The sequence below is a fragment of the Miniopterus natalensis genome, chromosome 8, assembly GCF_054644295.1.
Source record: "Miniopterus natalensis isolate mMinNat1 chromosome 8, mMinNat1.hap1, whole genome shotgun sequence".
In the NCBI taxonomy this organism is placed as follows: Eukaryota; Metazoa; Chordata; class Mammalia; order Chiroptera; family Miniopteridae; genus Miniopterus; species Miniopterus natalensis.
Genome location: NC_142088.1, coordinates 73,095,472 through 73,121,685, shown reverse-complemented (window position 1 = coordinate 73,121,685; position 26,214 = coordinate 73,095,472). Strand labels below are relative to the sequence as shown.

The 26,214-nt window shown below is 38.6% G+C and overlaps 2 pseudogenes; one reads left to right on the top strand and one right to left on the bottom strand.

Annotated features, from left to right (window-relative positions):
- The first annotated feature begins 841 nt into the window (after positions 1-841).
- LOC107540524 (pumilio homolog 3 pseudogene) lies at positions 842-2,942 on the top strand (annotated as a pseudogene).
- A 2,477-nt stretch (positions 2,943-5,419) lies between these two features.
- Positions 5,420-5,978, bottom strand: LOC107540525 (large ribosomal subunit protein eL18 pseudogene; annotated as a pseudogene).
- Positions 5,979-26,214: the final 20,236 nt, after the last annotated feature.

Genomic DNA, 26,214 nt, shown 5'->3' with positions numbered 1-26,214 from the left:
ATGCAAAGCAGAATTTGTTTTTGTAATAAAAACATATTAAATAACAAATATTATCATTCCTGTATGAGACATTAGACTATTAAAAGTCTGTTTCACTCGTCCAAAGTGGTGACTAACAGTGGGCTAAGTAGATGATAGGAAAGCTGTACGAAGATTATTTTGCGAGGAAAGAAAGGAGGCATTTGGACACGTGTGAAACCACAGTTCATAAAGAGGAAAACAGAAAACCAACAAAGAAAAATACATATACAGCCGGCTCCAACTCCAGTTTTCTTTACGGCTCTTTAAAGCATTAAGGGTCCCTAGGACGTTGTTGCTGAAGATTATTACATCAAGTGCCAGAGGTTTGTTTGTATATTTTTATCATGTATTTGAAGACTGAGCTTCAAGGAAGCTAAATCCTGACACCCTCTGAATGGTGACAGGTCATAAAATATTCAGGACCAAGACATCTCACCAACACCTCCTCAGTCTCATTAACACTTTATGTTGGTTTTTATGGCTTTGTGCATCTGGACAGATTTGTGTTAACAGGAAGGAAATATCTGTACTTTTTGATTGCCAAAGCGATAGAAAAGAAATGCTTCCATTGGTGTTTCCTCTTTGGGCTGTTTCTGTCTATCTGCTTGTATTATTATATTCCTTTATATATATTAATTTGTTTTTAAAAGTTTGCTAACTGTGCATTTGGAACAAGAGAGTTGATAGTAGCACATAGTTCATCTACTCTTGTAAGTAAAACACCTCAAAAATGTAATGAAGTGGAAGTGGAGGCAGGGAGCTGAGTCTGTGTGGGCCACGTTGTGTACGAGTTGCTACGATGGAAATCAGAGCAACGGCAATGACGAAATTCACAGGCAAAGGTACAAATACCCACAAGAAAGAAAGAAATTTCATAAAAACAATGGTTCTGGCTTTTCAGACATTCCCAAGAAAAGTTGTTAAGGAATGTGGACCTAAAATCACATCTAAGAACTTTCAGAAAAGTGCCACAAACCAGGGGGAAAAGGTGTGGAGCAGCGAGGAGATAAAATACCAAAGAGCACACTCCAGGAGGGAAACAGAGTCAACAAGAGGAGGAAATCCCAGCCGGACAGTAAAAGTGGTGAATCAGAGCCCAAAAAACCCAAATGGGGTGAGAGGAGGAAGGACTGAAGCAAAGTGGACAACTCGGTGAGGGGACCAGCTATGACCCTGTGGGTGGGGCAAAGCAGCTTTGGAGGGGTCTTAAGAAAAAAAGACCGTGACAGAGAAAAAAGAGTGAAGATGATGAGTGATATGCAGAAGTTGATGCGATTAAAAATTAAAACTATAGCATCTGCACATGATTCAGCTCGTGTGATCCAGTGCTACATGTAGCTGGCAATGAAGAACACAGAAAACAGGCTTAGGAGGAACTGGGAGGTGCTTTGGTTGAATTAAAGTAAAGTTCAATATTCTGGAAATATTGTTAAGACATTTCTTATGTGTGGGAGTAAATCACAGGTTGTTTTAAAGCCCCTGAGGAAGATGCTCAGACATGTGGAGGCACCAGCCGTCGTGGAGTCTGCACAGGGGACAAGGCCGCCAGGAGCAGGGGAACCTGTAGACAGAGGAGCTCTATGGGAACGTGCTCCCGCTCTGCAGGTCAGCAGTCGCCCGCGGTACAGCCAGAGAAACTAGGGCTTGTCGTTGCTGAAACGAAACAGATTCTAACTCCAGCGGCCCCAAGGGAAGCTGTGAGTAAGCACTCATTGTGAGGAAAGCATTCTTGGACTTTTTAACTTTCATACACTCAAAACTAAGATCAGAAATTATCGAAGCCGTTCAGGATGCGGTGGCACACCTGGTGCACACACGATGGTGCCAGGGCGGCCGTGCACTGCCCGTGGGATGGCACACCCCGGGGCAGGAGAGTTACTGTGCAATGAGGACATGCTGAAAAGGCGGCTCATGGCCAGCATTTCCCTTTGGTTTTACTGGTGTGTCATTGATTGTGTTAATGATACTAAGTTTGTGAAGCAGATGATCATATCAGACATTATTAGTTCCTTGCCTAACATATTAAATAACAAACATGGATGGAGGATCCTGTTGTACCCACTAAGCCCCAGAGGTCCTGCCTACACAGCATGAGAAATCACCGAAGTTCTGCAGAAAAGAGATGGAGCCCGGCCGGGCGTGGCTCAGCGGTTGAGCAAGGACCTAGGATCCAGGAGATCGGGGTTCGATTCCCGGTCAGGGCACAGGCCCAGGGTTGCGGACTCAATCCCCAGTCAGGGGCGTGCGGGAGGCAGCCGATCAGTGACTCTCATCACTGATATTTCTGTCTCTCTCTCTCCCTTTCCCTTCCTCTCTCTGAAATCAATAAAGATATATTAAAAAGAAAAAGGAGATGGCAATGCACACAGCAAGAAAGATACAGAGATGTGTCCCTCAGAGCTCTTAGAATCTCTCCCTCCAGCTTTGTTAAGCTAGGGTACATCCAAGGACACGTCCAAGAAGTGGTTCTAGATAAGTCTGCATGTGTGTTGGTGTCTGGCATTCCGGGAGCTGCCACCGGAGACGTTCAACCTGCCACGAATGGCACGGCCAGCTTGGCGGCAGCAGAACTGCACCCAGGTGGCAAGAACGGAGAGCTTCACGTTGCACAACATCCTGCAGGACGTCTTGTCCCGAAGCGGTTAACAGAGCAAGATACAAAGTTGAAAGAAAACAGGAGACAAGGTTGTTTTGTGAAAACACTCACAGAGCATGTTGGCAGGAAGGACCCCAAGTCCTGGGCTAGTGTAAATCAAGATGCCTTTGTTCTTTGTAGCTTCTCCAGAGTTCTGATCAAGAAGTTGGGAACAAAGTCAAAGCTGGACTGAAAAGCCTAATTCCCACGTTAGAAAAACAAAATGAAAAAAAAACAAAACAGCAGCAAAGGAACAGAAACACTGCTTCAAAAACATCCTGCATAGGTGGAAACAATTAACAAGATGGAATATTTTCTCTTCTGATTTCTTTTCTCTGTTTGGAAAAGAAGGGCTGGGTGTCCACGTGCTGGTAATTGGTACTCTGTGTGTTTCTCCTTTGTCTAAGAATTTATGTACAAAAAACTTTCTAAACAAAAGTTTTAATTTTACAAAGTTAGTCTGCATTTGATTGTAGTAATTATACCTATTTGTCTATAAGAACAAAGTAAAAGTCATTTCTGAAGCTTGTATTTTCCAAAATAATATATGAGCCTCCCATGAATAATAAATATATCTTAATGGTCCCATAGAACCTTTGTCGTTGCAAAGGGAGGCGTTTGTCAGTTTTCTACTGCTCCATAAACTTACATTCTAAACTTCTTTTCTGGAGAAAAAATGCTCCCAAGAGGATTTTTATGGTTTCGTTATGATGCCTGAAAACCAGCAGACAGTGTCTTCCCCAGTGAAGTGCTTGCTCCCAAGTTTCAGAACCATCTGCAATAATGGCAAAGGGTTTATTTTTATCTAGATAAGATTTTAATATAAAAATTCTAATGCTTTTAGGGATACTGAAATCATACATGTATGTTATACATGAATATATCGTGTATATATAATATATATACATTTTAAAAATCACTATAACTTTATAATTTAAATTTTTAAAAATCTTATTTATGTATACCCTGTGGAATTATTCCAGGATATTATATGAGACACAGCCAAATATTTTGTACAATAATGTTTATCACAACATTGTGATTATAAGTTTTAAACCAAAATCTTCATTAAGCATTCTATAATATTAAAAATAGGAAATAAATAAAATATTCACTGATCAAGGCGTGGTTAAGCATATCTAGGTACCTCTGTGGGAAGACAGTATAGCCATTGGGGAAAATGAAGTAGATATATATCAATGTGTTTCAACAAGCAGCAATTTTTGCCCCCAGAGGACCTTGGTAATGTCTTAGAGACATTGTTGGCTGTTGCAGTTGAGGAATGAAGGCCCTGCTGCTGGCATCTAGTGGGTAAAGCCCAGGGATGCTGTTAGACATCTTCCAATGCACTGGACAGTCCCCGACAACAAAGAATTATCTTACCCAAAATACCAATAGTGATGACTGAAAAAATTTGATTTATAGCTACCCTGACAGAGAAAGTGTGCACCTTACATATTTAAATGAAATCAAAGAGCAAGCCAATATACTTTATAAGATCCCTTATTAGAAGTTATATGATCACAACAAACCTAACATCTTTGTGAAGACAAAATTGAGATATTCAAGGTACTCTGCTCAGTGTTTTATATGTATGATTTCATTAGAGCCTCATAACAACCCTGTGAGGTGTGAGTTGTTCAAATACTGGCCCCTGTGCACCAAGGGCAGGGAGAAACGGATGAAAGAAGTTGACCACACAGAGTGGTAGGTGGCAGGTTTAATAGGCAAGGGAACTTACTTATGAGGCTTGTCTTGGTTGACCTTTAATTGAGTAGATCTCTGCACCCACCTGCCAGAATCTCAAAAGTTTACATAGAGGCCTTAACTGGGCTCAGTCACTTCCACCGCCCAGATGGTCTCAATAACACGTTGTCCTCTCAAAGCTGTGTCCTTGGAACGGCTGCCAGTGTGGCAATCGTGGGCAGCAGGTACATTCCGAGGACCCGAGAGGGGGTGGGGAGCTTCTGATTTTGATTGTCTGAGTCCAGCTGGTGGGTCCACCTGAGATCTCATCTTCCTGATTATTTCCTCCAACAGTGTGTTTACTAATTAACTTCACATAAGGAAACTGTTTCAAAACTGGCCTAAGAATAATCACTGATAAACTGGACTTAGATCTAGACATAGATATAGAATAAATTTATGCAAGTGGTAAAAACATGTTATCTCTGAAGGAAGAATTAGAGGAAATATTCATTTTTTAGAAATGTATTAATCTTTCTTAGTTTATCAAGTGAACATATTTTTAACACTGTATGGTATCTAATATTCTCACTCCTCTCTCCTCCCATCTCTGTGCCCTACCCCTAGAAGCAATTATTTTTAACTTGTTCAGCTATTTCTACTGTATTTACTTCAATATTCCCAAATAATATCATAGCTTTATTTATGAACTTTCTGCTTATAGAATATTAGGGTTAAACTCCATTTACCCCCCTGGCAAATAAATAGTAAATACCCATCACTTGACCTTCTACTGTAGCTATATTACAGTTTTAAGTCAATATTATTGTCTTTATCATACAACTACATTAATATTACAGATGAAATTTACTTTTATTAACTTTATGTCTTGTCTCAAGTTAATAAGTAATTACATTGTTGGCTTTTCTTTTTATTATCACTTAATTATCTCCAGACTCTCAACTAAAACATTTATTCAAATATCACTAAGTACATCAGGTAAATTATCTGAACCATCCCCCCACCTTTTTTTTTCCAACATCCAAAAACTTTTTAATAAAAAGGTAGGATCTGCAGTTAGTTTTTGTAGCTGCAGCTGGCCCCTTGGCCTGTGGGCTTGAACTTCTGGCCCTTGGGTGATAGGTAGGGTTTGGTGTGGCTGTGAGGGTTCCCAGGACCTTGCTGAAATGTCTGTACACCTCTCCACCCTTTTGAGGACCAGCAAGCAGGGCGGTGCCACAGTCTTTGGGGGAGCCCAGGGCCAGCTGGTTGAAGGTGAGGACCTTGCCCCTGGCCTTGAGGATGTGGCTGTGGGTGTGGCTACTCATACAAAGTTCACACACCTTCAGTCTGGCACCTCCTGGACACCACGTCATCAGTTATAGTCCCTACAATCACAGAGGTTTTGCCCTCCTGGCCAGGAAGCTTCATCTTCTGGATCATCAGGAAAGGGACAGAGGTGACCAGTTGGTGTGACTCATGAACACCCTCTTCAGCACGACTTGGTTGAAGGCCAAGTTGGTTCATCTGGACAGAAACACATACATCTTGACTAACAGCCCTGGGTGGATGTCCCAGCTCTTGGGCTCCCTCTGCTGACCTTTTGGTCTTTGTTGTAGCGGATGTCGACTCCCATGATGGCACCTCCTGCCCCATCAGGTCCAGAAAGAGAGGCTTCTTTTGTTTTTGTTTTTCTGGAAATCTTTTTCCTTAAATTCTTTCTTCTCTCTCCTCCCCCAATGGGTACCAGATGCAGAGCATTTGCCTCAGCATATCCCACCCATCAACCTGAAGATTCACTTCTTCTCTCTCCTTTGCTGGCTCCCACCCGTTTCCTTGACAACTGACAAAGTTTACGGTTCTAATGTGAGTTCCTAGAAACTCTGCATGCGTGGTCAGGTCATAGAGAGTGAGATAATCATGAGATGAGTCTGTTTTGTTGCTTTATCTCTCCTCCAATCTCCAGTGTAATATTGAAACTCACATTTCAGGGCATAAGAAGAAAAATTGGAGTACACTATGGAGTGTGGGTTTTTATACAACTCTTTTTCCCCCCACTATGATGCCTCACTCATCCTTCCATTTCCCTAGTGTCCTAGCATCCAAGGCCTCTTGAACATCTCGGTCTCAGCTTTCTTTCTGGATTTCTGGGGAATGACATTGTTTTTATATAAACAAAATGCATTGTTTCCAAAAAGTAAACCTGTAGGCCTTCCCTAGGGTAAGAAGGATAGCTGCCTGGCATAAAATAGCAAAGTCATTAATATGGGGATATGTAGATTCCTTAAAAGTTTCCCAGGCATACCTCCCTTTTTATTACTCCCAAAGGCAGTGTTTCCAATTTGTTGTATTTTCTGGGGGTCTGTGGCACAAATTAGCCTCTCTCCTTCCCTTTCCTACTTCCAGCTTTTAACAGCAGCTTTGCTGGATAAGTCACAATGGTTGTAGGTTGAGCACACAATGAAGTTTATCTAGTAACAAGTTTCCTGAGTTTAAAAAACAGTGTAGGCAGATGCCTCATGATTCCCAGGGGCAGATTCCAAATGTCCTAGTCATTCCCCACTGGTTGCAAGTAGCCATGTGACATGAGGCTGAGGAAAGCTGTACTCGAGGTGTCTTTATTTATGCCTCATTAGTCATGTATCACTCTCAGGGGTGCTTGACTAGCTCTCATTCCCTGGTGAAACTACACCTCATCAATTGCACATTACTCCTCAATTACAGCTTATTTATCAATTTCAGATTACTCATCAATAATAGGTTGCTTAATAAATAATATTAACGACCAGGTATAGGATCTTAGTCTGGTACAAAGCAAACTTAGCAAAACCTTCATTTATCTTAGGGAAAGAATATCCTTATACTTTCCCTGCTTGGTCTTTCCAGGAGGGTTTACCTAAGGGTCAAATCCTCAGGCATCCCTAATGCTAGATGAAAGACTACAGATTAGCTATTAGTCCTGCCACAGGCACTTAATTGATTGTAAAAGCTAAAGCATAAATTTTCAGCTACTTATCTATCCAATTTTTATCTTCTAAAACTTTTTTTGACATTTTTCATCTGTCTTCCATCCTAGTCTCCTCAATTTGCATGTCCTTGCTGATTCAATCCCTCTGATGGCCTTTTGTTGGGAATTAACAGAGAGAGCAGAGAAACATATGCATGTTTAATCTCTCACATTTAAATATAATGCTTTGGATGCACACATTTTATTTTATTATTTTTTATTATTTTTATTTTTTTAAAAATATTTTTATTGGTTCCAGAGAGAGGAAGGGAGAGGGAAAGGGAGAGAAACATCAATGATGAGAGAGTCATTGATCGGCTGCCTCCTGCACACCCCCTGCTGGGGATCGAGCCCACAACCTGGGCATGGGCCCTCACTGGGAATTGAACTGTGATCTCCTGGATCCTAGGTCGATGCTCAATCGCTGAGCCATGCCTGGCTGGGATGCAAACATTTTAAATGCAGGGAAAAGAAACTGAAAGAAAATATCTTGCAGGCCTATAAGTCAACTTTATATGAAATTTTTAAAAAATTCATATTCTTTTACCAGTCACCCAATAGTGATTTTAAAGTAGTTTTAGAAGTAAGGCATTTGGTTGATGTAAATATATATATATATAATATAGGATATAACTTCTGCATATCTACTGATTCCTTAATAAATTAGGCAATCATAAAATAAAGTAAAAATATTTGCAGCAGTTAGTGTTGAAACATTTTTAAGTAATTGCATACAATATGATCCAACATGTACTGTACTTGTAAACACCATTAGAGGCATATCACTTAGATTACTTGTTTAATGTTTGCTTATAGAAAAACTTCTGGTGGTTAACATCTGAACTTTAGAACTTATACACTTCTAGAGGAAAAAATATATATTTATTCCCCATATTCTCAATATATAAAGAACTTGGAAAAATTTTGAGTAATATTCTAAATACAGTGAGAATTGGTCTTTTCCCAAGAAGACATACATATGAAGAGATGCTCAACTTCACTAACTGTAAAAGAAATATAAGTCAAAACAACAATGAGATACCACCTCACATTTGTTAGAATGTCCATTATCAATAAGACAAGAAATAGCAAGTGTTGGAGAGGGTGTGGAGAAAAGAAAACCCTCATTCACTGCTGGTGGGAATGTAAACTAGCACAATCACTTTGGAAAACAGTGTGGAGGCTCCTCAAAAAATTAATACAGTTACCATATAACCCAGCAATCTCTCTTTTGGGTATCAATCCCAAATTTAGAAAATATTTATTCATAAAGCTATACATACCACTATGTTCATTTCAGCGTTATTCATTGTTGCCAAGACATGGAAGCAACCTAAATATCCAACCATGGGTAATTGGATAAAGAAGGAGATTCCATATATATATAATGGACGACTACTCAGCCCTAACCAAGGGTGATTTCTGCCATTTGTGACAACTTGCATGGATCTTGAGAGCATTATGCTCACCAAATAAGTCAGAGGGAAAGGATGATCCATATGATTTCACTAATATATTAGATATAAAAGAGAAAGCCATAAATAAACCAAAAAAGCAAATAGACTCATGGAGACAGACAATAGGAATGTTTCCAGAGGGGAAGAGGAGTGGAGGGTGGATTAAGAGGGTGTAGGGGGTCAAATATGCAGTGATGAGGGAAGACTGGACTGCAGGTGGTGAGCACACGTTGCAATATACACTTGATGAATTTCAGAATTGTACACTTGAAACTTATATAATGTTATTAACAGATGTCATCCCAATAAATTTAATAAAAAAAAGTACAAGGAGAAAAATGAACATCTGAATCACCTATAAGAATCTTGAATCGAATAACTGAATATCAGTGTAGAGATTGTATTTGAATATTAGTGCTACTAATGTTACCATAGACAGTCAGTCAGAGCACCAGGGGGTCTCCTGCACAAGCCAAGGTCATGAAAAGGGGAGGTTCTTAAGCCAAGCTTGCCAAAAGCTAGGAATATGTACAGACAGGACTGAGCATGCCAAAGCTAGGAAGATGAATGGATAGGGCCCCGTGTGAGCCAAAAGCTAGCAAGGTCATTGGAAAGAAGAAAAAAAAGCCTTCCTATCCCTGTCTCTACAAGAATGCTGGGCTTGGGCAGGAAGAGGAGATGATCTTTGAGACAAGTGTTCACCATTCTCCCAGGTCCAGTGACTTCTGAGTAAAATCTCTTTCCTTTTGCACCAGCACCTACTTCATGAGTTCGGCTTTCTTTGTAGCAGGCAGCCAACACCGTCTTTTTGTTGTTTGTTACACTAAGAGGGATCATAGCATCAGTCTTTGTGAGAGTCACTCTACCATGGTATTTGTTCTGATCTCTTTCCTAGTGGTGCTTTTTAAAATGTAGCCCTTGCTAAATTCCCAGTGTTGAATGGTTTTCTATATTTTGGTGCTATTTTAGAAATTGAAAGTTTGGGATTTGGGAGTTTGTGGGCTTAACTTCTAATGCAATGTGAATTTCTTCAAATGATGGCAAACAGGTTCTTGGTCAGTACTTTTATCTAGAACAGATTGCTCATGTTAAGTGGGAACTGCCTTTGTTGTATTTCAGTGAATACTAGTATCTAAAAGATAAAACAAACTGTAAAATAAAGTTGAATTAATTCCCAAAGACAACGTGCATTTAAATCAAATAAAGAGAAATAGTACAAAAAAACCATATTCTCATTATATTTAGGGGAATTTCTTTATATCAAAAAATACTTATTTCAGTAAAATCTTGTACAAAACATTGACTAAAATAATATATTCTTTATAACTTATAAGAAGATTTCATCCTTTAGATGATGCTAGGTCACTGTAATTCAACATTTTTTATTGTAACTTTTATTGCTTGATCAACATACATGCCTATTGCAAAAATATATTTAAAATATTTTACTATAATTATGGAATTTAAAAATTCTCTTTAAAATTCAGTTATTATATACAGTTCAAAACTATATATATCAGTATAAAACTTTTTATCTTGATAAATTGTTTTATAGGAATTATCTTAATGCATTTTGCTTTATGTGCTGAATTTTTTTTTGCTAAACCTCTGTGCTTTTTGCTTTAATTTACATTTTTTCTGATATTAATAATTCTATCTCAAAATTTTGTTATTTATAATTGGTATTTAGCTAATATATTTTTTCCATCTTCTTATTTATATATGTTTTGTGTGGTTTTCCTTTAGATGGGTATATGGTAGCAATATAAAGTTGTCATTTTACATTATGTTATTTTTATCTAAGTTGATAATCCATGTACATTTAATGTGTTTACTAATACAGAAATAAATTGTCTACTTATTTTGCATTATACTTACCATCTGTTTTGCTTGCTTTTTAATGTTTTCTCTGCCTTATGGTTTATTAAGACATTTTTCTCTAGTCCCATTCTTTACTTTACATTTCTAGGCTATTAGTTGCATTTATTTAGTTTCTGTGATTACACTTATTTTTAAGATGTACATGTAATAAGATTATTCAAATAAGCCCATTGTTATATCTATTCTTCTGATAAGAGATGAAGAACTTGGTAGTTCATTCATAAAAAAGCTCACTCCCTGCCTTGCATCTTACCATTGCTATGTAGAGTTTTTGCTTCATCCCTTTTAAAATATATACAGAATTATTTATACCTTTTAAAAAATCAATTGTGTTTTGTCAGTTTCTTTACTCATGTTTCTGGTGTCCCATCTCTTTCACCTGAAATCATTTTTCTTCTTGTTGAAGTGCAAAAGTTCATGATACTTTTAAATCAAATCTATGATTAAGTATGTCTTGCCTGTAAAAATGACTGTATTTTGTATTTCTTGCATAATAATTGTGTTTGAGTATATGGTTCTAATATAGAGAGAGGCATGAGAACTATATTAATTAACCAAAGTCAAACAAAGTTAAGTCAGGGGTCTGCTATGACCAGAGATGCAAGCAGATCCCGAAGAGCCTGGGGACAAAGAGAATTCCCATAACTGATTAATAGCTACTCACCCTTACCTTGTCATTTACCCATACCATAAAGGAAAACACAAGGCCAAAAATATACCTTGTAATGGTAAAGTTAATTCCGAAGGTTTTCCACTCTGTATTTCCCCATACCATCAATTTTCCATAGAAGCTATGAACAGATATAAGCTCAACCTCTATAAATGTTTGGGGTCTCTCTTCCTTCTCTTGTGAGGAGTGTCCACTTCTCTGTCTGTGGAGTGGTTTTCCTTGCTGTCTTCTCTGCTCAATAAAACCTGTTTTTCCACATTAACCTCTTGTCTGGTTCACATCTTCAATTCTTTCCTGAGCAAAGCCAAGGACCCTCTTGGCTTGGGGATCAAGTCTCCACTAGAGACTTGCCCCTCTGGCATCAGTCACCTAATATCTTCAAGCTTTTATTGTTGCTGACGAAAATGAATCATTGGCCTTACTGTTATTGCTTGGTAAATAATCTTGTTTCTTTTCTCTGGAAGAATTAACACTCTGTATTCATCATCTTATGGGCTATCTAATTCTGACTGTGACTGCAGTTTCCCTTACCCTAATGAGATTATATGAGCATCCCAAAATGTATCATGACAGAATGGGGAAAGGTCTACACCTGTAGCTAGACTCATTTTTGCTATTCCTGCCGCTGTTGATATCGCACCCTTCCTAATTTTTACACCCTACGGGGCTCCTAGCACATCGATGCAGAAAATCTCTAAAGGCCCAGTTCTCTTACAGTATTGGTCATTAGAAATGTTCTTGGCTACGGCCAAGGCTGTAGTACTTTCATTGAGAGCCCAGGTATTGATAGAATTTGAGAGGGAACCAGAAGCGTTTCCCACAATTTATCACCCTCTGTCTTCCCAGGCATAGGCAATCCTTCTTTCTCAGGATCAACCAGTTTATTTCCTTGATGCGCTAACCCAGTAGTTTTCCATCTACCCTTTAAAATCAGTTTTAACATGTACTGATGCCAATGTTCCACCCCAGAAAAAATTAAATAGGTTTGGTGGTAACTTTTTCTTTAAGTGAGTTCAGCAAGCTCCCACATGATTCTAATGCAAAGTCAGGAATAAGAACCCAATGTTCTAAATAAAAGCCTCCTTCCATGGTTCTCAAATTTTAGCAAGCATCAGAATAACCTATAGGGTTTGTCAATTTGCAAATAATTGAGCCCCATCCCCATAGTGCAAACCAAACAAAAAATAAAACAACAAAAAAACCCATTAAAATGTTCTCACAATAGTAATCTTTTGAATATGTAAATATAATCATGTCACCCAACCCCACCCAAGTAATTCAATAGATTTTTCTTGTTTTAAAGACCAGTGTCTTTATCACTCAACCCCATTCAAAAAATTCAGTGGATTTCTCTTGTTTTAAATACCAATGTCTTTATTAAAAATGTTTATGAAACCCCTGTGTTTCTACCCAATGTGTGTCACTCTGTCTTCACTTCTCATTTTCAAACACTGTGAACTTACTGTCCCTTAAACAAGATCTACCTATCCATTAGGGCCATGCTCTCCAGACTGGTCATATCATCATTTTCTTTGTCCTCTAGAACTCCTTCTTTTTCTTAATTGTCTTCACAATAGTTTATGTATTTATCCACACAATCGTATTTAGCATTCTCTATCTCTCTATTAGAATCTCCATGGCAGTTCCCAGCACTGCCACAGTGCCTGGCAAATAACAAATGTTCTTCATATAACCAGGATAGAATGAGCAAAGAGAAATCAGAGCAGTTTAAATGTATTATCTTTTGCACCACAGAATGCACTCAGCTAACAATTCTATTAGTTAGGCCCTAGTGTCTACATGACAGTCCTAGATGTAAGGACTTGCACACATTCTTAAAGTTCTATAAGGTTTACTATACTTAAATATGAAGTAAGAACACTGCCCAGCTTGGAGGATTGTTTGTGATTTTTATTTGGGAGTAATTGTAGAGAAGTTATTAGCTTTGCTTTTTTTGAATCAAAGGTATAAAGATTAGACAAATGTTTAAATCTTAGGGATAAAAAAATTATTATAAATTTCAAAGAACATTTTTGTAATTAGAAGTGGCCAAAATAAGAATGCAGTGCCTCAATAGATAATGTGACCTCATCAGTGGAGGTGTTTGAACATAAACTAGTTGACTCCTTAGAGAAGAGATACCAAGCTATCAGCTAAGAGTCAGGTTACTGCTTAGGAATACTTTAAAGATTCTTCATTTTTGTAACCCTGTGAATTTAATTCATTAAACAAAAATAACCCTTATTGTCTGTTTATAATCATAGCACCCAGTCCATTGGCTTTCTTTTGTTATTTCAACCGACTATTTATGCCCTTTAAAACCCTGCAGATGTGCAATACGCTAACACCTGCAGGCTCACTCCTGTTGACAAAGATGAAAACAAAAAGGTCTGACAATTTACACTCTGCATTTAAATATCGGTGTCAGGGTATTATTGGCTTTAGCCTTAACTCCATTGTTTCATGATCAAACAATATCCTGCCAGTGTTGTTTCTTAGCTGCCCAGAGGGGGGTTCTTTTTTTCAAAGAAAAGGCTCTTATAGTCAAGCTGTTATTATGTGAAACAAAGAAACTGACTAAAACGATTGAGCCCCTCTTTGTAATTTGAATGGAGGCTGAGAATTATGGAGCCCAAGGAAGAATGTTTCGAAATGAGAATCATGATCTTAAGTGCTGTTTCTCCATTACTTATTTTGGAGGTTTACTCGATTTGTGTAACAATCTCCGAGGGCATTCATATTCCAGGCCGAGAGGGGGAAAAGGAAGCAAGCTCTCCTGTGATTCTCGTAAGGACCCTGATCCCATTCAGGAGGGCTCCAAGCCCTGGGCCTCACCCTAATCCCCTCCCAAAGGTTTACCCCCTAGTTACATCATATGGAAGTGAGGGGGGGATGGCTTCAACATAAGAATTTCAAGGGGACACTCATTCAGCCCGTGATGGGTGATAGGGCCTGACTGAGAGCATCATGGTAAGGACCTAAGCCCCTGCACCAAGGTCTTGGTCTTCCGTAGCTCTCGGACTCAGGTGGGGGGAAACTGTTCCAGCAACGGTGATTAGTAACGTATAGGACAGAAACAATAAAAGGCAAGGTCAGCTAGGACATTTGACCAGGGCCCCGCCCTGATTTCTCAGCTCTGGTCTTGGTTTTAACTTCCTTCCCATCTGTTCACATGCTAAGTGGAAGGGGTCAGGTTTCCCCCCTACATCCTTGAAGGCAAATGCCGTATTTCACTCGGATTTGATGAACCTGTTCCAGTCACCATGTCCAAGGAATATCTGCCTTCTCGCATCTTCATTTACAACTTTGAGCAAATAGTTTAGGTTCATCCCTAGGTCCTTACCAATTTTAGTAATGTGTATGGTAATTCATAAATACTTTATAATTTGTTCCTATAACTAATATATTTGCCTAAAGAGATTTTATAGAAGTAGAACACACACAGATAAAGCTGATTTTGTCATCATAAGAATTATATGAGTCAATCGACATTAAAGAGGTTTGCATGCCTCTGTGAGCAAGTAACCCAGGTAAAGAAAGAGAATACTTCCAGGAAACACCGAAGGGCCCCCCGTGGCAATCCCTCAGTGACTGATCTCCAGGGCATGGCCACTATTCTGATCTCAAACTATTGGCTGCTTGTTTATGAGATTTATGAAAATGGAAGCACACAATATGATTGCTTTTGCTTTCACGTTACTTTTACTCACCATGTTTGATATTCATCCATCATTGATCCAGGTATTTTTTATTGTTGTTTGTTTTGTTTTGTTTTGATTTCTAAGGGCAAATAAATTTTAATAGTGTTTATTTGATTTTTTTTATTTCTTGTTTTATGCATTTTAGGTTTTACTCTTCTGAGCTTTTTAGTGTTAGTTTGCATTTTATTATTGTCTCTCATTTGTCAATTACACATGGATTTTTCCTATAGTGTCTTGGAAAGTCTACATGCTTTAAAACTGCTAGTAGTTACTTAAATCTAATTTTTCTAATTTTCAATGTTGAAAATAAAAATATTACATTTAAGATCTCTCCTTAAATAATACAAGGAATGACAATGTATGAATTCTCATCAGTAATAAATGCTGGTTCATACTGTAGTTTTGTGGCTAACTTTTACTTCAAATTATTATTAATTTTTAAAAATCAATAATTAAAAAAGAAAGCACAAGGGAGCAAAACCATTACAAAATTAATCATTATGGATGATATTTATAATCTTTTAAAAATAACTGTTACAGAATCTTGGCTTTTCTTTCCACTAAACCTTTATTGCTTATCTGCTGTACACACAAGTAGATTTTATTTCCAACACAAGTGTAAGAATAAGAATTATGGCTAATAGACATCAGCTAGATATGATAGTTGCTTTTCAGGTACTGCCAATAAAAACTTGGTGTGATTTTCTAATCTTGGCCTTTTCCCGTAGTCCATCAGCACACAGAAGACTCAAGAGGAGCTTCTGAGATCTTAAGAGATGGAGTCACAAGACAGAAGGTCACTTACCAGTCACCTGCATTCAACCATTTGTGAGCCAAAAACAAACTCACCTTGCTGCTCACTTCACTCCTGCCCCACAGGTAGCCTGCTCTGACTTGTGAACACAATTGCTTAAAATTAAGTATATCATTCATAGTTATCACTGCTCACCAATCGTTCTACTAGACTATGGTTCCTTTGATTGGGATTTTTCATTTTTATGTTTTGTATTGAGCTCTAGAGAGAGAGCAAGGGAGAGGGAGGGAGAGAGAGAAACATTGACTCAAGAGTGTCCCAGGCATGTGCCCTGACTGAGAATCGAACCGGCATCCCTCAGTACATAGCAGGACGCCCAACCAACTGAGCCACGCCAGCCATAGCTGATTTGGGATTTTTCATTATGCTTTAACCTGGGTTTAATTATGCTTTAACCTGTGTTAATTTGAAAACTTCTTTCAAGAGCATTATTTATTATTAGAAACTGAGTGATACGATTGCTTGATTTTTATATGTAAAATACTTATTTGAGTGGAATTTGAATGTATCTATCTGTTGGTTACAATTTTCATATATCTAAACCATCAAATTGTCTTTAATGTAGGTGCTTCTGATTTTTTAAAAATAATTCTCCAGCTTTTCCCCAGAACAAAATATATTTAGTGATCCAGGAAGGGGTGAACAGAGAAGTGGCAGGTAGTGTGGGGAGACAGCTAGCACAGTGACTGAAGAGACTGCCTTTGAAGGAACTCCCGCCCCGTCTTCTCCCTCCAGCCCTGTACTAGGGCTGCCTGTCCTGAGGGGTTCCACAGGGAAGAGGGGTTCTCCTCCAACTACTGCTTCTTCCCCCTGCTATTTCGCAAGGCTCCTGCTGTCTGTTGTTCTGCTCTCTGAAATACCCCACGCACTCATGGCCCATTGCCTTTAGATCTTTTCATGAGCAATAATGCATTTAGTTATTCAGTGTGCTTTTAGTGGACATTTACCAGGGAGGAGAGGTACATGCTTGTGTCCTGAACGGAAAGCCTCCTGCTTATTCTTAGCCTGTAGAAGTCATTTGCACCTTTGCCCCAGGCCCACTACCACGACGGATATTTAAATATGTTATATTAGAAGCTAATTTACACTGACCTTTTCCTCTCTCTCTCTCTTTAAAAATTTGTCTTATTGAATAAGCTCCTTTAATAAAGGAATTTAAAAGCCTGAACTGATTAAATTTAGACCCTAATCATTACTTAACATATTTTTATATTTCTTTGCTCTTTGACTATTTAAAATTTTTTAAATTATTTCTCAAATTAATGAAATGCTCTTTTGATTGTCATTTTCTTTTTTATGTCAACAAAAGAATTATATTAAGAATTGCATTATTTAGTTTGTTTTAGAGAACATAACACTAATGGGATTATTTTGTTTATTTCTTTGATAACTAAAGTTTGAGTCTTATTTCTTAAAGAATCTCACAGTTTTTTTCTTCAAATATCTGCAGTTATTATTCCTTTGTAATTTACCATGGACAAGGTCGAGATCAACTTCATTTCTGTTCTTCTACAGGCTAGTGAGTTGTTACTTATTCATATAAACATCTATTTCTACCTTAATTTGACTAGATGGCATCCTTTTACTAGTTTTTTCTAAGACTCAGTGAGCTTTTATTATTGTGAAACCTTTTAGAAGGAACATTTATTATCTATTTCTCTGAACTCCGATATCCAGTCTTCGTATATGTTATATGCTTCCTTGAAAATTTCAGCTTTCTTCTTTACTTAATTATTTGACTATTTTATAGAATTTTGCTTTTCCAGTGTCTCTTTAAAAATATATTTCTGTGGCTTTGTGTCTCTAAATTTCTTTCCTATGATTCTCCCTTTCTCATGTTTATTCAAACTAATTTCATGGGAAGTATATTCTCTTGATTCTCTTTGAGGGCATATATAATATTTAGGGAGGTCCAAGAATATGTTTATAATCGCTCCTATGGAAAATACTACAATAATTAAAAATAATATAAAAATAAACTCTTTGTTTTGCATACTTACAATTATAAACCTACTTTTGTCCTGCCCTGCATTTTCTAACATTTTCTTCTAAATCCTCATGCAAATACCTTTTTAAGGAGAAAATTGCAATAATTTGTCATAGACTTGGTGGTCTTCTCCTGCATTGAGTAATTCTCCATAGTCTATTCATACTCACTGAAGGAAATATCTGTTTAGAATTGATTTATAATGCTGTGGGAGTGGACTTGGATTTAGTAAAATATTATTTTACATTCTTTGCAAAGTACTTTGCAGTGAGTCACAGGTCTAGGTTCTGAATATCTCTTATTTTTGCTCTGGGGAGGAAATGAATAATTAGGAGGTGCCCAAGTAGAATTTTTATTGTTATTATTTTTTTATCAATCGAATGCTATTATAATGTCAGAAATTAGAAATGTTTCCAGATTTTGCTATTTGGATTTTTGCTACATAGATTTCTCTATGTAGATTTTGATTCCCATCAAAGTTTTAAAATTTGTATATATATAATATATATATTATATATATGTTAAATGTGTTGGAATAAATGGAAAAAAGCATCCAAATATCTATAAATATGCCCTCATCATATGAAAAGCACATTTGAAAAAATTTTAATTGAAGGTATTAATTTCGTTATAGAGCAATCATAAGTAATTATCATCACAGCCCTGAACAAAGTCATGGAAGACATATGCTCAGAAATAATATCCTAGGATAGAAACTTCTATCCCAAGAGTTTGGTTATATTAATATTAAAAAATATATAAATAAATGAGAAATTGTGTTCCTTTATAAAATGGGGTTCCACATATTTTTTGATGATAAAAATGGCATCTAAATTCAAAATGTGTTGGAATGCTCTGCTGGCGTGGCTCAGCAGTTGAGCATCGACCTAGGATCCTGGAGATCATGGTTCGATTCCCGGTCAGGGCACATGCCGGGGTTTCTGGCTCCATCCCCGGTCGGGGGCCTGCAAGAGGCAGCTGATCAATGACTCTCTCATCATTGATGCTTCTATCTCTTCCTCTCCCTCTCCTTTCCTCTCTCTGAAATCAATAAAGATATATTTTTTAAAATGTGTTGGAATGTTTGGATCAAAGTTAATTTCTATTGTAGGATAATATGTATATTACTAGTTTCAGAATAATAGTAAGTAAATATACTAATGTTTAAAAATTTAATAATAAACACATTAAAGACTTCATAAATATACAGTGAACATGCTGAAGAGATGAGAACAGTTTGTTAAGCTCTTTGATGGCAAGATTTCCTAATTTGTCTGTGTAGTTCAAAGCCCAATAAGAATCCTTATATGTACATACTAATTGTTGAGATATTATATTTACTGAAAATTTATAGCAGAAAAATCATGTGCTTTGCTTTCAGGTAGGGTTGGGTTAGATTTGGATGCCATAACCTCCCAGCTGTGGCCACAGCCAAAAACACATAGTACTGTGAGTACATGTTTCTCACCTGTGAAATGTGGAATCAGAGCCTCCTTCCTTAGGTTTTCTGAGATTAGAAAAATTTCATACAAGTATGGTGGAACAGACCTGTAAAATTGAAGGAGGTCGATAATTCCTGGCCATTGATGTGATTAATTTGTTTAGCAATCTGTTTCTTTGAAAGCAAAAAAGAAAATATGAGTCATTTTCCTTCTGAAATAACAGCAATTACAAATTGGAGCATAATTTAATTGCACTTTAGGTTTAGAAGATGTCAGAGCCGCAGAAAAGCAATACCATGCAGAACATATTGAAAGAAATAATGAGAGAGAGAGAGGGGGGAAAAAAAGGCAAATTGGCAGCATCTCCTAGTGATTTGTCTTGACTTTAAGTTTCATGTTAGCCTAGGCTGTCACTTAGAAATACAGGGCCCATTTTAATATCTGTCACCTTGTCAGTGTTCCAGAACAAATTTACACTCTGAAAATAGGTATCTCGTTTCTATTCTGTTGAAGTTAGAAATTATATTTTCAAAATCTGTGAACACAAGGTTTCATCCTGGCATGTGCATCACACAACATCTGACGCGCATGTGATAGATGTTCAGTGACACATACTGGAAAATATTTGCTAGCAATTATTCTGCAGTGTGTAGAATAATGTGATTTTTTTAACCTGCAGTTTGTACTATTCATAGATCACACAACTATTAAAAAATGTTGGGAGGATGATATCTACACGGTAATGCTTGAATAGTAAAAAATAAAATAAAAGTTTGATTGCTTGATAGGAGGAATAACTTGTTAAGAAGGACTTTGTTTTCCCCCAGTATTTTTAAATGGAGGAAAATAAATAAAGTGTCAATCCCTCGATGAATAAATAGCACAATGGTTGTATCTACAAACACAGACATGATTGCGCACACTCATTTGTGACATAAGGATACACAGATTCTGCTGTGCAAACATGAAAGCTGTTGTTAGGTCTCCTCTCTCTGTACTCGTGAGGGCGGTTTGATAGAATGAAGTTAGAGGGAAAGATGACCAGGGAGCTCTGGAGACAGAGATGAACAGAGATTTCACTTGGGGCATCTTGACCAACTAAAATATTCATTAAGGGCCTTGAGAGAATACGGTCCAGAGTTGCTAATAATAAGGCTTCTTCGATTCTTCCATGGAGTGTGTATTAAGGGCTATGGCAGTATAGTAAGCCCGGGGATATGTGCACCAGATTCCTCCTACAGGCCCCTCTTAGAAGTACAGAGCCTCAGTGTGTGCGACTCTCATTGTCATGGAGATCCCCGGAAACCCACACCCTCAGCCCCACCCCTCCCCAAACCCCCGGCACTTCTGCTGCTGTTCCCAAAATAAGGCCCTTTGCATCTTGTGAGTTTTACCACTAACAGGGACATATAAAATAAAGAAAAATAAACATTATAATCCTTTAGAAAGTTCTGATAGCTCTTACCATGATTGTCTCAGATTTGGGATTCTTGTTAGCATATTTCTAATTTTACTTAAAATAAGTAATTAAATGGATTTCTTGATAATGTGGATAAAAATTCCTGAACATTTGATTTTCTTTTTCTGTTAACATTTTGACTTCATCTAGTCACCCTTAAGGCAAATAAAAAAGAATGAATAAATCTGTTCCTAATATAAAACTAGGTTACATTTCTTTCTTGAAGGTTTTTGTGTTTGTTTGTTTGTTTGCATGTTTTTTGTTTTGTTTTGTAAAATTAGGACAAGGAGAACTCAGTCATTTGGATTTCACTTTAAACTTATTTTTTATTTATTCATTTAACTCATTGATTTTAGAGGGAGAGAGGAAGAGGGAGAGAAAAAGACACAGAGAAAAACATCGATCTGTTGTTCCCTTTATTTCTGCATCATTTGGTTGATTCTTCATGTGCCCTGACCGGGAATCAAACCGGCAACCTTGGCGTAACTTGGGGTGATGCTCTAACCAACTGCGCTACCTGGCCAGGGCACATTTTTTATTTAAAATGTAATATTTCAAAAACAAAACAATGGGATTCATTTAAAATATAGAGCCAGCCAGAGTTCTTCCTTCCAAAAACATGACTATTGTTTTCTGTATATCTGATTTTTCTCATTTCTGTACTCTACCTTTGTCTTCCTTTATAGCAGGGGTGGGGAATGTCTGACCCTGTCAAGGCAACTGCAGGTGGGAATGGAAATTCAATAAATCTAGGAGCTTTATTCATAGTTAATTTATAAGTTGATAATTTTGTATGGCCCGCTAATGATGTTATAAATGTCCAAATGGCCCTTGGCAGAAGAAAGGTTCCCTACCTTTGCTTTATAGGCTACACTAACTTCCCAGAGAAAATGGAAATATCTGTTCCATCTTCCAGATCTTACTTAGACTTATTCAGAAGCAGGACAGACATGAACTTGGAGGCTGTAGTTTAGAGCTGAATTTCAGAGCCCAGGTAGGTCTGAACAGAATGTTGCGTACAGAAGATCCGGCAGGAATGAGGCAGGTGTGAGTAAAGCCCCACAGACACAAAGAGGCAGCTTATAAAGACCTGGGCAGATGGTTTCTGCAGAGAGAGCAGGAACAGCATTTGTGTCCGGGAAATCATAAGCATGCATTCTACTCCCTGTGGAAAGCTGGAGATGCTAAGTGTCCTGGGCATCCCTCAAGGATGGCTACAGAGAAGCTCAGGGTTATTTTTACAGTCAGATAGAGAGAGAATGGCTAGAGGTTAAACTTCTGTGAAAGTTAGTGGCGAATCAGACTCCTGCAGGTTCTTAAAAAATAGGTTGGTTGTAAAATTTTATTTAGCTCAGCAAAAACTATGCAATAACAACATCTTCAAATCATATTTATTTTGCCCACCCCTCCGCTAAACTTTTAAAATACATTTAGTTTATTAAAAGACCTCTTATATGCCTTTATTTATTATTTTCATTCATTTATTTTGTGGTTTTCAGTTTCTGTATTTATACTTGTCTTTAGCCCATGCTCTCTCTTGTCTTTTTATTCTCAGATGTTAAAGTGCCTGAGATACAACAACAGAAAAATAGAATCATTCACTTAGATGTTGTTAGTTCATCTCCTATAGCGAGTTGGCCTTTGGCAACAGATGTTCACAGGGCTTTTATAATTATTTCGTTTCCTCTTCACACTGAAACTAGATACTTCTCCAGAGAGAGAGGGAAGCTAGGGAATTTTTCAGGCTAGCCCTACTGAAGCGAGGAGGGCCCGGTGACCCGGGGAGAGGATGTGGGAGAGGTCCCCCTGGTCCTGCGGACCTTAGCACTAAAATGCTAAGACTTACGTGCATTAATTACTTGATTTTTCTTTGTAGATTTATATAAATGAAGATGTTTTGGTGTGTCGCAAAGCATAGAACTAATTATACTTTAATAGCATTACAGTACAATTCAAGGGTAGCTTGAAAGATGTAACTGACCTCTTTTATACTCTTTTCTTCTAAAACCAATTACTGCTTATTACATACAATTCTGAAAAATTAGAAAAAAGTTGAAATGTTTTAGGTATTTCTCTCTGAAGCACAATAGTTTTCTAAATTTCCTAGTAATTTTTCTTGTATATTTCTGAATTTTTAAATTACACATCTGTGACTCCAAAACCTGTGCGTTCCCTTTCCTTTTGGGATCACCTGAAAGTTAATTTTAATTAACAATATTCAAATTCCCCATCTGCTGTCCTTCCCACGCTGTGCAAACACGTCTAGATGTGCTTGTCCATCACCCCCTGTCGGAGTTCTTCCTTCCACGGTGTTCTCCCTCCCTGTTCCCCTTTTCTGCGGTGTTGGCCTGTTTCCCTCGCTACACTGTCCCGTGTGTGACCTTAAGCTTGCCCCGTTCCCCAAAGCACCTCCAGGCAACGCCCTTTGCAGGCCACCACGTCCAAGAACCGTGGACAAGACTCGGGAGAGCAGAGCCCGCGTGGCGAGGGGGCTGCAGAGGCCTGTCCCCGGGCCCTCCCCAGCCACGCAGAGAAGCAGGAGGCCACTGGCCGTTAGCGGCAGTTTTTCCTGATTGACATGAATTCTCTGTTACGGCTCTTCTGGCTTTTTATCCCAGCTCAGCCCTCCGTGGCATGTAAAGTTTTGCTGTTTCCAAGCACGTGAGGAAGCACAAGGCGCAGGCCCAGATGGTGAGAGTATTTTGGACAAGGGTGAGCTTATGTCCACTCACCAGTAATGGCAGTAAACAAATTGTTTTAAGCAAAATTTGAAACTTAATTATTATTAGAATTACTGTGGGTGGCTAGATGATAAAAAAACAAGATGTAACTGGCCATGAAGTGACTTTTTTTCACTTATTTCTTCTTAACTGTCGTCCCTCAAAGGGAGAAAGGGGGAAAATGTATTGATGACAAGCATGCACAGTAGTAATAAAGAGCCCGAAGCAAACCCGTGGAACATTTGACAGGGTGTCCTTCCGCTTTGCCTTCATTTCTAGAATGGCAACAGGTCAAGGATCTGTTGGCTCTCGCCAGTGCCAGGGTAATTTCCAGCTGCCGATAGCTTCCTTTGCAGCGGAAACTCTTTATATTTTGCTGGGAGAGAAAAAGTAATTCTATTCATTCCTTTCGCTTCCAAATACTCTCTATATTTTTTTATTTTTATTCTTTATACTATATACACATGAAGAAGGAACAAGCTTGCCAAATTCCCTCGAGCTTTCAAAGAAGCGGAGGGAAAAAGAAAGGAAAATAAAAACACAACCCTTGGGAAGCTTTGAGGAGAAACACCTGAGGGAGGCTTTGAAGGCTTGTTTGGTGGTGATTCATGTTTCCTCTTCTGAATGTTTGGAGTCAGGCTTTATTGAACATGGGACTGTAAAATAAACTCAGCGGGCCATGAGGTCGCCTGACCTGCGGGGGGACTTCCAGCAAACACTCTGCCCAGGGCCCAGCATGAGGACCCTGTGCGCCCAGGCTCAGGCTCCGGCCCAAGGAGCCGCAAAATCCCCCAGGGCGGAGTCCTCGCTCCTGCTGCCAACTGCAGAACCTCCAGGGTCCCCAGACCGTAAATCCAAACGCTAGACTCTCACCACTACTCATTGTCTCTCTTTGATATCCCCTGAGCCTGATTTATTCATTTATTTACTTTTATCACATCTTATCTAGGAAGGTAAAGAGAACACAGTGAGAGCTGAAGGTGGGAAGGTGGCGCTGACATGCACAACCTCTATTCCTTCAGCCCTGAGAGGAATCCCGCTCCTTCTGAAGAGTGACTCCCCTCGTTACAGAAGCCAGTGTGATTTAGCTTCGTTTAAACCACTTCCTGGGGGGGAAATGATTGTCTCTTGATGTCTCGAAATATAAGGCCTCCATCGTATGTTTCCTGACCTGTACAGCTCCCCTTTTCACTTGCCCGGTGCTCCTCTATTTGAACTTGACCTAGCTGGCATGAGCCCCGTGGCCCTAGAACGTAGGACATCCCAGTGTCTTAATCACACCTGTGAACGTGTGTGTGCTAGTTCGGGATCTGGGGGGGGGAGGCAGCAAGCTGCAGGCTATCTGGACCGGAGGCCCTGAAGTCATCCAGGAGCTGAGTGGAAATCCAAGGTATTGGAGACCCAGGGGGAATTCAAGCTAAAAACAAAAGTAAAGCAAAAACCATGCTTAAGAGGTGAACGTGGCTAGTGCAGGTGTAGAGAAAGTTGTGTGCGCGATCAGATGATAAAGGTGGTAGCACTTGCTCCTGACCGGTGCTTTATCTCGCCTGGAAGCAAGGCTCAGCGAAGGAGCTGGGTGTGAAGCGAAAAACTTCACCACCTCCACAGCTCAGAAGTCTGGGTTGGACCTGGGTCAGGCCACTACAGTTCCTTAAACAGTCCACATTGCTTTCACCTCCCTGCTTTGCACGTCCTATTTCCTTCCCTGCAGTGGCCTCTCTCCCCTCATTCAAAAGACAAAATTACATATAAAGTCCTCAGAACACAGCTCAGATTCTCTCTACTGTGTCAAGCCCTTCTGTTTTAGTTGCCAGTGGATGCCTTAAAAAATTACACAACGGATTGATTTAAAACAAGAGAAATTTTATTTCACAGGTCCAGAGACCAGAAGTATAAAGTCCAGGTATTGGCAGGGCCACTCTCCCTCGAGAGGTCTGAGTGGAAAATGCTTTCTTGTATCTCCCAGTGTCTGGTGGCATCCGGTGTCCCTTGGCTTGTGGCGGCATCACTCCAGTCTCTGCCCCTGTCCTCACGTGGCCCTCCTCTCTTTCTGTGGATTTGTGTCTCTGGATCTTTATGGTTTTTTTCTTCTAAGGACACCAGTGATCAGATTTAGAGCTCACTCTAAATCACTGTAATTTACACCTTGATGACATTTGCAGAGACCCTACTTTTAGGTAAGGGCACATTCACAGGTCCCAAATAGACATGAATTTGGGGGGCTACATTATGCAACAAAGTGCATTTTCTTATGAAGGTTTACCTATTTCCTCAGAAGAATTATTTACATTTATTTTGTGCCACAGCAGTACTTAGTATAAACTCTTTTGTAATTATTATGCTGTATCATAATTTATTATATCTTTCCTCCCTACCAGCTTGAGAGTTCCTAATACAGAATACATGTATTACTTATCTTGGTAACCTTAGCACTCCATACAGAGGCTAATTCACAGTTGGTGCAAAACGAATGTTTAATTTTCTCATTTAAGTTCTTGAAGACTGCAAGAATGGAGCCCACAATGGAGTCTCACCCTTACTGAGGAACATTGTCCCTATAGCTACCCAATTATATCCTGTCCAAATATAAGCACATTTTTTTTAGTAAACTCTATTTTAGCAGAATGATAGTTCCACCTCTCTCTTATTTATATCTTCATATGAAACACTGCTTACCACAGTGGCATTAGGTAGTGAACTGTTTTATGTTATGTGGTTTTTTTTCAAAGGAAGT